Source organism: Phoxinus phoxinus, assembly GCF_949152265.1.
Source record: "Phoxinus phoxinus genome assembly, chromosome: 24".
Lineage (NCBI taxonomy): Eukaryota > Metazoa > Chordata > Actinopteri > Cypriniformes > Leuciscidae > Phoxinus > Phoxinus phoxinus.
The window spans coordinates 15,009,090-15,020,420 of NC_136899.1; the positions used below are offsets into that span (position 1 = coordinate 15,009,090).

General features: G+C 38.5%; 1 protein-coding gene across 6 annotated transcripts in view; it reads left to right on the forward strand.

Moving 5' to 3' along the window:
* Positions 1–11,331, forward strand: part of dlgap1b (discs, large homolog-associated protein 1b) — a 115,140-nt gene that overhangs the window by 26,242 nt on the left and 77,567 nt on the right. For all 6 annotated transcript variants that reach the window (XM_079601943.1, XM_079601945.1, XM_079601946.1 and 3 more), the window contains exon 2: positions 10,981–11,065. The gene's annotated coding sequence lies outside the window, so the exon portion shown is untranslated. The remainder of the gene's footprint in view (positions 1–10,980; positions 11,066–11,331) is intronic.

Here is an 11,331-nt window from a genome sequence, read left to right on the forward strand (position 1 = left end):
TTAATTTGTCTGCTAATAATAATATCCAATAGTAGACATACATCTATCACAGGAGAATTCTCTTATATTTGTATTTTTGTCCTACAATACCATAACCATTTTCACCCACAGTGTCATTTTCATCACAAAAAAATTGGTGGTTGAAATGTCATTAGAGAAAGGAGTTTCTAATCCAAAAATATTTCAGAGGCTAATTTCATTGCTAGAATAGTATTTCTGTCATGACAACTCTCTTTGTGTTTGGCATGGATATGACAATGTTGGGTAACACTTTATTATAAGTATTTAGTAACAAAACACTTATAAATCAAATGCAAACTATTAGTTTATTGTTAATTTATAGTTTATAAACAGTTAATACATTTATAGACTATACAAATAGTGAGTTCTTTATTCATCGACACTGTAATTAACAAAGTGTTATTCTTTAATTATTTAGTGTGTAAAAAGTTAGATAATGCTTTGTTAAAATTTTAAAATGTAATTAATTAATTGATTTAATCCAGCCTATATTGGAAATTACAATAGTATTAAGAGTTCCTTAATTAAAATGTTTACAAAAACAGCAAGCATGCAGGCACACGTTTTATGGGGACTTTCCATAGAAATAATGATTTTTATACTGTACCTACCCCTAATCCCTAAACCCTATATACCTAATCCCCTATTGAGTATTTGTATGTATTTCATATTGACAGCATTATGTCATTAATTTTTAAGTAGTTATGTTAAAGGTAGGGTAGGTCAGAATTGTCTAAAAAACTTTTTATATCACAAAAGTCTTTATATACCAATACATAATAAAAAATGCCAGTACTCTGAAATAGAGAGTATAAAAAACTGAGTGACTCTAGTGTATTTAATCTTCAATAAATACAGCTCATTAATTCCATTCACTCCCACCTAAAAACGGGTGCGCGACTGCGCACACGTGGGCAGAGCCAGTAATAGCGGCGGTAGTCATGGCGACGGAGAGTGACAGTCGTGCCAGCCAATCACTTGTTTCGTCCCGGTAGGAATTAATGAGCTGTGTTTTTTGAAGATTAAATACACTATAGTCACTCAATTTGTATACTCTCTTTTTCAAAGTACTTACATTTTAATGATGTATTGGTATATAAAGACAGTTTAAGCCAATTTGAAAAAAAGTTCTTTAGACAATTCTTACCTACCCAACCTTTAAGCTTTGGAGGTAGTCTTAATTTATTTGTAAACATTAAGGAACTCTTAATACTAATGTAATTAATGTCCAATAATCATTGGTTTAAAGCACTTAATTACATTTTCCATTATTCCGTGACCTAATCTAAAATGTGAGAACTATTTACGGTTAATAGCATTATCTAACTCTTTATATCCAAGCTAATTAAACAATAATAATTTATTAATTACAGTGACAAATTCAATGAATGAAGAACTCAATGGGCCCTATTTTGACGATCTGAAACGCAAGTGTCAAAGTGCAAAGCCCAAGTAACTTTGTGGGCGGATCCCGGCGCTGTTGCTATTTTCCCAGCGCGATAAATGACTCTTGCGCCCGACGCAAATCTAAAAGGGGTTGGTCTGAAGTAGCTTCATTATTCATAGGTGTGGTTTGGGCGTAACGTGAAATAAACCAATCAGAGCGTCCTCTCACATACCCTTTAAGAGCCGGCACGCTTGTTCCGTGGCGGATCGCTATTAACGGCGGATTTGCCGGCGCACGCCAGGAGCAGTTCATAGCCGAGGAAACCGACGTTCTCGTCAGGGCGGTAAAACACAGAGAAGTGACATTGGGGATGATGGGAGAAACCCACCCAAATTAGCTTCGGTTAAACAGGCGTATAATTTGGGTAGTAAATGTGTAGCCTAATCTAGATTATTTTTTTTATTTTTTTTATCTAGATAGATCTTTTTCACATCTTCACGGACACAACAATGATTTCCCTCGTGTGTTAATATTTTTCCTTGTAATAATGTATGATTTGCAAAAATGAAAACTGCTGCATCTTTTTATATTAGAGAATCAAAGTGGATGCGCGTTAACATTATGGCCATGCACGCGCCCTTAAAATACCATATCACTAACGCGCAACGCGCCACTGTCTTTAGACTGTTTTTTTCCTGGTCAATGGCGCAATTGCTTTCTAAAACTGGAAAATAGCACCATGGAAGTTTTGCGCCGGAACACGCCTTCTCTTTGCGCTGAACCGCCCCCGCGAGCGCAAGTTTATTTCCTAATTTACCGACGTGCGTCTGTGGAGGGAAAAGTCCGCTGTGCGCGGGTGCAGAATAGGAATGATACATGCGTCGGTGTTCAAAGTCAATTGCGCTGGGTGCAAGATAGGGCCCATTGTGTGTATAGTCTATTAATGTATTAACTACATATAAGCATTTAATTAACTATAATAAACTAATAGTTTGTGTCACAAAAGCCCACTGAGGTAAGTCGCAGCCGAACCTGTCACAATTCTGCAAGACATAGGACCCAAACGCAAATGAGCAAATAAATTGTTTTATTAACAACACTGAAGACTTGAGACAGCAGGGACAGTGAAGCGTGAATCACAATACAACAGTAGGGCAGGCCGGACGACACGACGACAGGCAGGATGAGGGACCACTGAGACGACGGGTAAGATGATGACGTGACTGATAAAGGCAGCTCCAAAGCAAAGACCAGGCAGGAACAAAGAACTATATAATTTACATTTACATTTAGCAGACGCTTTAATCCAAAGCGACTTACAACTGAGGACTACAGCAAGCGAGTCATCGTGAAGAGGCAAAAACAACGCAAGAAGTGCTCAAAATACAAAATTCAGGCATTGCGCAGAGTAGCATACGCCAAACAAGGGAGGATTGAAGGGATTTTTTTTTTTTTTTTTACATTTTTATATCAAGTGCTCACGGAAGAGGTGAGTTTTCAGTTGTCTTTTGAATGTAGTCAGGGATTCTGCATTCCGGACGAGGGTAGGGAGATCATTCCAACAGCATGGAATCTTGAATGAGAATGTTCTGGAGAGTGATTTTGTGGCTCTCTGTGATGGTACCACGAGCCGTCGCTCATTGACCGATCACAGGCTTCTGGTAGGGATGTAGACTCGTAGAAGCGAGTGAAAGTAGGAGGGAGCTGAGCCTGTGGTTGATCTGTAAGCAAGCGTCAATGCCTTGAACTTGATGCGAGCAGTAAATGGTAGCCAGTGCAGAGAGATGAACAGAGGAGTGACGTGGGCCCTTTTGGGCTCGTTGAAGACAAGACGGGCTGCAGCATTCTGTATCATTTGTAGAGGTTTAGTTGCATATGATTGAAGAGCAGCCAGAAGAGCATTGCAGTAATCAAGCCTAGAAATAACCAAGGCCTGGGCGAGAAGTTGTGTTGCATGCTAAGTTAGGAAAGGCCTGATCTTCCTGATGTTGTGCTGTGCAAACCTGCATGATCGAGCTGTCTTTGTAATGTGGTCTGTGAAGTTCAGATGGTCATCAAATGTTACTCCAAGATTTCTGACCGACCTTGATAGTGAAGTCGTGCTGTAGAGGCGGATTGGCAGGGAGGACGAGAAGCTCAGTCTTTGCCAGGTTGAGCTGCAGGTGATGTTCCTTCATCCATGCCGAGATGTCCGCCAGACAGCTACTGTGGGATCATCAGGTTGAAATGAGAGGTAGAGCTGGGTGTCATCAGCATAGCAATGGTAAGAGAAACCATGTGCCTGTATGATGGGTCCCTGTGATGTGGTGTAAATGGAAAAGAGGAGCGGTCCAAGAACTGAACCCTGAGGAACCCCTGCCCTGTGGTTAGTTGATGTGCTTTGGATACCTCGGCACTCCATGCGACCCTGAAGGACATACCTGTGAGAAAGGACTCAAACCAGTGGAGAGGAGTTCCTGTGATGCCCTGATGAGAGGGTGGACAGGAGGATCTGATGATTCACCTTGTCAAAGGCAGCAGACAGATCCAGGAGAATGAGAACTGATGATTTGGAAGCAGCTTTTGCGATCCGTAGGGCTTCTGTGACTGACAGCAATGCAGTCTCGGTTGAATGCCCTTTCTTGAAGCCAGATTGGTTTACATCTAGGTGGTTGGTCAGAGAGAGGAAAGATGATACTTGGTTGAAAGCAACTCGTTCAAGTGTTTTCGCAATGAATGGTAGGAGAGAGACAGGTCTGTAATTCTCTAAATATCAGCCTACGCCATTTAGAGTTTCATGACAGAACTTACAGTATGTACAGTATGTATCCAAAATACAGTTTTTGCATTAAAATGACAAAAATACAGCTTGACTTTTGTCACACTGTTGTCTCTTTGTTAACCAAATACACTTTTGAAAACACTTCATTTGTGGCAATGTTTTTTGCTTTGGTGGAAAATGTGTGAAGGAATTGAATAATAATAAATTTTCACAATTTTTTCAATTTGAAATTGTTTGTTTATTTAATTCCTTGTTTAGATTATAATAGTTTTTAGAATGTAGTTTATGTTGTATTTTTCTTTTTCAAGATGGCACAAGGAAAAAAATAGTTTTTAAACGCATTGCAAAAACTGTGCCCATACAATTTCTTCATACAACAGAACAAAAATGCTAATTTTCTGACGGTGCCGAGTTGTTCTGGTAGAATTACATTAGTATACACTGTAGCCCAGTGTCTTGGTTTCTTGTTTCTGTCGAACTGCAGAGGTTGAGTATGCTGATGCATGTTAAAGCGGACAACTCAAGCATTCAACTTGATCGTGAAGATAACACCACAGCACTGTAGATTTCAGATAAGACGTCTTGTTGTTTCCTGTCATGCTATCCTCCCAGCACTCGCTCTTTCTTTCCCATCTCTCTTTCTGTATGTTTTGCATAGGTCACAGCCAATTTCTGCACTCTTTTTTAATCCTTATTTTTGCATAATGATGCATAATTCATGAGGAGCTTGTGAATATGAATGAGTGTGGCAGTGTCATGTCATAGAAGTGAGTTTTTTAGCGGAGTCATAAGGGTCACTAATGCAGCGAACACCTTTAAAGACACGACTGTCTCCAAACATGCCGACTGAAACTCAATCTTCACTTTAGTCTGAGGGCAATCTAAGGTTCATTCGCAATCCTCATTAAATGCACATTATTTGAAAGTGTATTAGTTTTCCCGTTCTACCTCAGGGGTCAGGATGAGGGTGTACATGGAAAAAAAGCCCACATGTGTGGTTAAAGAGGTTGATGACTGAGATTGTATCTATTCAAAAACTTATTTTCCAACAATATATACTCACTAAAGTTGAAGTGTGACAACTAGTGTATGAAGTAAGCTAATATTCCATTATTGTGAGAACAGTATTTGCACACTCCTCTTGCAAAGCACAATGGTTTGTGGGCGATATTAGCCCAAAACTCATGCACAGATGTACACTTTGGAAACCAACAGAGAACTGAATACCATCTGGGCACTTTTGACATACTATTTCCAACATACAATGGAACATACTAATCCTAATCTCACTGACTGTCCTAGAAAGTATGTAGATAGTATCTCGCCTTTTGAAAATTACTTCGCTTCAACTCTTGTGTCAGCATTTTTGCATTTCTCTTATTTATTATCTGGACTGTGCATATATTCTCAACATTTTCCCCAAGCTTCAGATGCAGCCTGACCTTCTATATATTTGTACGACTTAAGGTTTGTTTAGGCTGTCATGCGTTCATCTATAACCACGTTTGTGACCATTAGCCACCTAGTGTGTATAATAGCCATATGCATATAATAGGTGTTCAACTTTCTATGCACACCATGTGTTGTTGATGTTGATTGAACTCGTTGGTAAGAGCCCACAGCATGCTGACGGGGAGGTGTGAAGCTGGAGTGGATGATGTGTCCCAGCTGAGCGTGAAATTGAAATTGCTCCAAACAGCAGAGGGAAAAAGAGAGCGAGAAAGACAAAGAGATAGATGGATGGATGGATGGATGGATAGATAGATAGTCCTTAAAGTTCCCCTATTTGTGTGTGAGGGTTCACAAGAGAGTGGAAGGAGAGTAGCACATAAGCAAACTGAAAAGCAGCTTTTGTTATTAATGCAGATTGGTTGGGAGATATTTAATAAAGTAGCTTAAATTACACACACCTTGTAACCGTGTTATTTTACTCTGGCTCATGGTTTTCATATTCGCCACATCGCCCATATACTTCTGCGCCATAGCAATGTAATCAGAAAGTTGATAGACAATGAATCAAGTGAATATCAGATGGTTCCGATAAGTGACCGTTTGTTTGTAGCATTCAAAAACAAAACGTTTTTTGCATCTATATTTGACCTCGAGGCATATAAGTTCCCTCGCCCCCTTAGGGAACCCTAAGGTTAGGGACCACTGTGTCAGGCTGGAAGCTTACACTACCATTTTGAACCGATAATCATAACAAAAAGCAGTCCTACAACCACTATATCCACAATCCTCTACAAGTGCTGCCAACACTTCCTCCTTACTTAAACCACCATCTGTTTAAGTCCCTCTCGATCTCATCTTGGGAAAACCAAACATCCAACATTTGAAGCTGTTGTCATTCGTTGTTACATATTTTATAGGTTAAGCTGCAGTGTGAAACATGCAGTTGGTTTTTAGTTTTTCCAAATCTAGTTAGTTGCTAAAGAAGCCAAAGCATCAATGCACAGAGTGACAGCCGGTCTGGAAAGAGCTACAGAGAGTTGACACCAGTCAAAGCGTTCTGGTCCACTCCAGTTCCACTCAGGGTTTTCCATTTCACATTTCCTATCCACCTTATTTTTAATGTAAAAGCCGGCGCAGCCATTTGTAACATGAATGTACGAAGCTTATGGTGTCATTGGCTTCTAGTTATTATAAGTTAAACAAAAATAGACTGTTATGCTGCTTGATATTGCAAACTGGTATTTGTTAAAGTTAAATCAAGCTTTTAATGTTGTTTATAGGTCTATGTGGTGTTTTGAATATGCTTTAAGACAAACCATATACAAATACATAAGTCAACACCATTGCTGAGTATTTTCTCCTCAAAACTGCAGTGAACCAAAAAACACGGCTTGAAATCGCTGGTGTTTCTGAAATCACTAACCACCTTGTAACCAATCAGGTCAACGTGTGATCGTCAACGAGTGGATCTCTGCTGGTATGAGTGAGTGGAGGCGGGGCTAATTAGCATATTCATAGAACTGCGTATACTAAATGAGGCAAGGATTCTTAGGATTCAAGGATTAGAGTTACATTCAAGCTATTTTATGAAGAATTAAGAATGAAGAAGGCATAAAGAATTAAGGAAAAAAACTTTAAATATGTCATTTTGGTGATCAAAGATGAGTTTTAAGCGATACCATTATTGACTACAGGAGGACTTTAATGTATTATTTTAATTTATTATCTCAATAAACACACAAGTTCAAAATGCAAATAGTTTTACTGTTTATCGTACTTTGTCATTCTGCTCATCTAATGAATCAGAAGTCTTGCTCATTCACAGAAAATAGATTACTTCCGCATTGCAAAATAGGGTGGATGGTAAGATACAACACTGACGCTCCGGCGTTCAAAAAGAAAAAAGTCCATTCCTCACTCCACTTTGGCCCAGTCCCATATGGCACATTTGCATTTACGTTTTTGTGGACTTACAATGGCCGCCGCTTGTAGGGTAGTGTATATTGGGAAATAAACATACACGTTTATTAATGGGTGTCGCATTTGTCATTTTAGGTCTCATAAGGGTGCTCACGAACATCCCCTTTCCTCTTGATATGAGTCCTCGATGCGCCCTTTTCCAAACCTCGCATTGAAGTGAGCTCCGCAGCGGATTTCTTACCGACAGTCAAAGTGGCATTACATCACGAAAATGCAGACTTGGAGGAAGACTGCGAGTGTTTAGGGAGCCATTCGGGACAGGCCTTCCACTCTGCTCACATACTCTGGTCTGGACTGCAGTGAACGATTGATTAAGCCAATCAGCTTAGAGGGGGGGGGGAAGAAAATTATATAATTTCCCATTCGTATATCACTGCAGGAGGTACCGGGGACTTTAGCTGCACGTATGCTCCAGTCTGGAGCTTGAACTCAAGAACAGTGTCTTTCAAGGGATTCAGATAGGCATAAAATGAAAGGTTCACACTAGTTCTTTCCTGGATGGTGTATTCTCCCTTTTTCTGTCTCGCTTTCATGTTTTTTTACCCCTCACTTCTGTCCCTGGCGAGAGCATTTGGAAACTGAACTGTCAGTTTGTTGCTTTGATTTTCTCAGTGTGCAAGCCTAGCCCACAGACAGCCTTCTGATGTGCTCACAAACACACACACACATGAATACTACATGAATAAATAGAGCACCAAACCGCTGAAATTGCTCAAATGTTCAAAGCTACGTGAATTTATTCATCGTCGACTCGGCTGTGTGAACAGCTTTAGGTCAATGAAAAACGGCTTTGCTTCAAGATGTAAAAATCTTAACATCAGTCTTAACATCTCATTTTTTGGTTATACTGGTAAAAGCGTACACAAAATTAACTTTTATGAGTATTTAGCACTTTATTTTTCTTTCAAGTTCACAGAACTGATATATTTTAAGTAAACTGAACTGTTTCATTGTTTTAAGTTTTATGAAATTATTTATTTTAATTTAGACAAACTTAAGTTTAACTGAAACGGCTGGGATGTCTATTTCCCAGCATGCTTTGCCGATGGCACTCGAAAGGGAGAGTAAATGCTAAAATTAAGTGTAATATAATGAGTTTTTTTTTGTGCAAGAATAATGTTAAGTGGGAGATTTAGTAGTGATTAATGTTTTGTTATGCTAACTTTTTTTGAATTTTTGAATGTTTTAAGAATTTCTGTTAATGGTTTTAGGATAGTTACCATCATGGTGACAAGTGGTGCATGCAGCTTGATTTGAGAGTAAATATTACCTTTATACTGTTGCACTGATACAACCAGTGCTTCTGTATAACATACCATTGCTAATATGTTAACAAATTAGTATGTTAGCAGATTAGCTTGTTAAAGCTAACTAAGTTTATACTAATAAAAGTGTTCACATTGAGATTACATGAACGTTTTAAGTTAATTGTATGAATTAGTGTACTCAAACATTTCAAGTTAAGAACAATTAAAATGTATAAGTACAAAATAAAAATCTGCTAGTTGCCTTAAAGGGGTGGTAAAATGCCATTTTCACAAGATGTAAAATAAGAGTGTGTGTGTGAAGTTTTAGCACCAAATACACCACAGATATTTTTATATAGCATGTTCAAGTTGTCACTTTTTGAGGGTGAGCAAAAACGCACCGTTTTGTGCCTGGCCCTTTAAATGCAAATGAGCTGCACAGAGGGCGGGGTTTCAAGAGCTTGCGTGTGTTAGCAGCTGAGACACACTAAAATGACAGAAACTGTTCTGCCTTGTATGTTTAAACGGAGTCAGACAAAGATGGAGAGACTCAAGAAGAAGTGACAACATGTAGACTGCAACAGGACGTCTCTGAATGGTTAGTTGATGAATTTATGTTGCTGATGTGGAGTTATCTTCAATTAGGATATTCTGTCATGGTAATCTATAAATCGCTCGTATAGGAACTGTAGTGAGATGCACACAGAGTGATTTTCTATTGCATGCGAAAAGATGGATGCTAAAGTTTGAGCTGACTCACAAATGTACAACAACTTTTCCTCTTCTCAACATGGACTGCGTGTTCCCGGGGGCGGGGTTTATGTACATTTTAGGGTTGCTGATGTCACTAACCTGGGAGGAATATCATGTAGTCCCTACCAGCCGTTTGTTGTAGTCCTTCAAAAGCAAATATCTCCCTTTGCTTTGAACTTTGAGCGTTGTAACTTTGCAGATGTTGTTTATGCTCAAACGGCAACATTTCACACTTACTAAAGTTAGAAAAGTGAAATCATACTTTACCACCCCTTTAAATGTTTTGAGTTTTGCCAACTTATTCGGGTTTACAGTGCATGCGCAAATTATGTTTTAGGCAATAAATACTGATATAAATTATAGTTAGAGTATAGACTACAGTATAATGTAGTGTATGTAGTTTTTTTTTTGTACAAAGACCTTATTACATTATACACTACCGGGTTTACTTTTTGGGTTTGTGAAAGAAGTCTCTTATGCTCACACGTTTATATGTAATAAAAAATACAGTAAAAAAGTAATATTCAAAGTCCCTTTAAAAGGGGCCATGAACTGAGAAATAAAATTTTCCTTGAGCTTTTGACATATTAAGTGGTAATCAGAATATCCTGTACGTTTCAAAACTGAAAACTTCCTTGTTAGTCCAAAAACTGCTTTTTTTGTAATCAAGCCCAGAGCACGACTCATTGGCTACGTTTACACTCAATCAAATAATCCGTTAGTAGTAAATCAGATTGACGGCTCAATCGGACTGAAAAGTCCTCATGTAAATACCTTAATCAATGCGTTTGAGCTCGATCCGAATGAAATTTCGATCGGAAGAAAGGGGTGGTTTATTCATTTTCTAATCCGTTCGAGAGCACTTGACATGCTATCCGGCAACAAAGGATTCCATTCATTATGCTAAGCTAAGCTAAGACAATGAGACACTGAGACAAAAATGTGTTTGCCCACCTATCTAAATGTAGGAAAGACGGTGAATAAGCCCTATTTTAAAAAACGGTGGAGTGTCCCTTTAATGCATCTTCGCTGAATATAAGTTTGTTTTGTTTTTAATTTGAATGATAGTGTATATTGAGAAATTTATCTAAAAAACATTATAGAATAATATCCTCTAGTTTCCACAGATATATTGCTGTGTAAAAATATTAATGGTTTTAATAGTCAGTAATCTGTCTCAGACAACTACTGTATGTCCAGTGAAACGTAATGTCTACATTCAGATGATCCACAATTGCTTGCTGAAAAAAGAAGAAAGGCAGGGGACAAATTTTAAGGTGTAGGAGCTAGGAGGACACGTCCCTCATACATATTTTACCTTCAAAATAACTTTTCACATGGGGTCTCATGCATTTTGTGCTCTGTTTTTTCTATTTCAGTGCGACAGACGTCCTGCATGGAGGACATGAGGAAAGAATTAAACACAACGAGGAAAAGGATGAGTAAAAAGAGAGAATAAATCAGGTGAGTTTGTGGATATGTTTCAGTCTCCTCTGAAGAGTGTGTTTCCCAGAGAATCAGCCATTATTTTCATTGTCAAAATTGCTCCAGTGTACTTAGTAACGTTTGCTCCATAGATATTCCCAGAATGCACTGACAAAGCCATCCAACTGAGGGGCGAGTTCAAGTTTAAATGTTTGAAGACAGACAATTCTGTTTTTAATCTTTTTAATATTTCATCCTTTATGTTCATGTAAGTGAAACAATAATGCAATTATGCAAACTTTCAA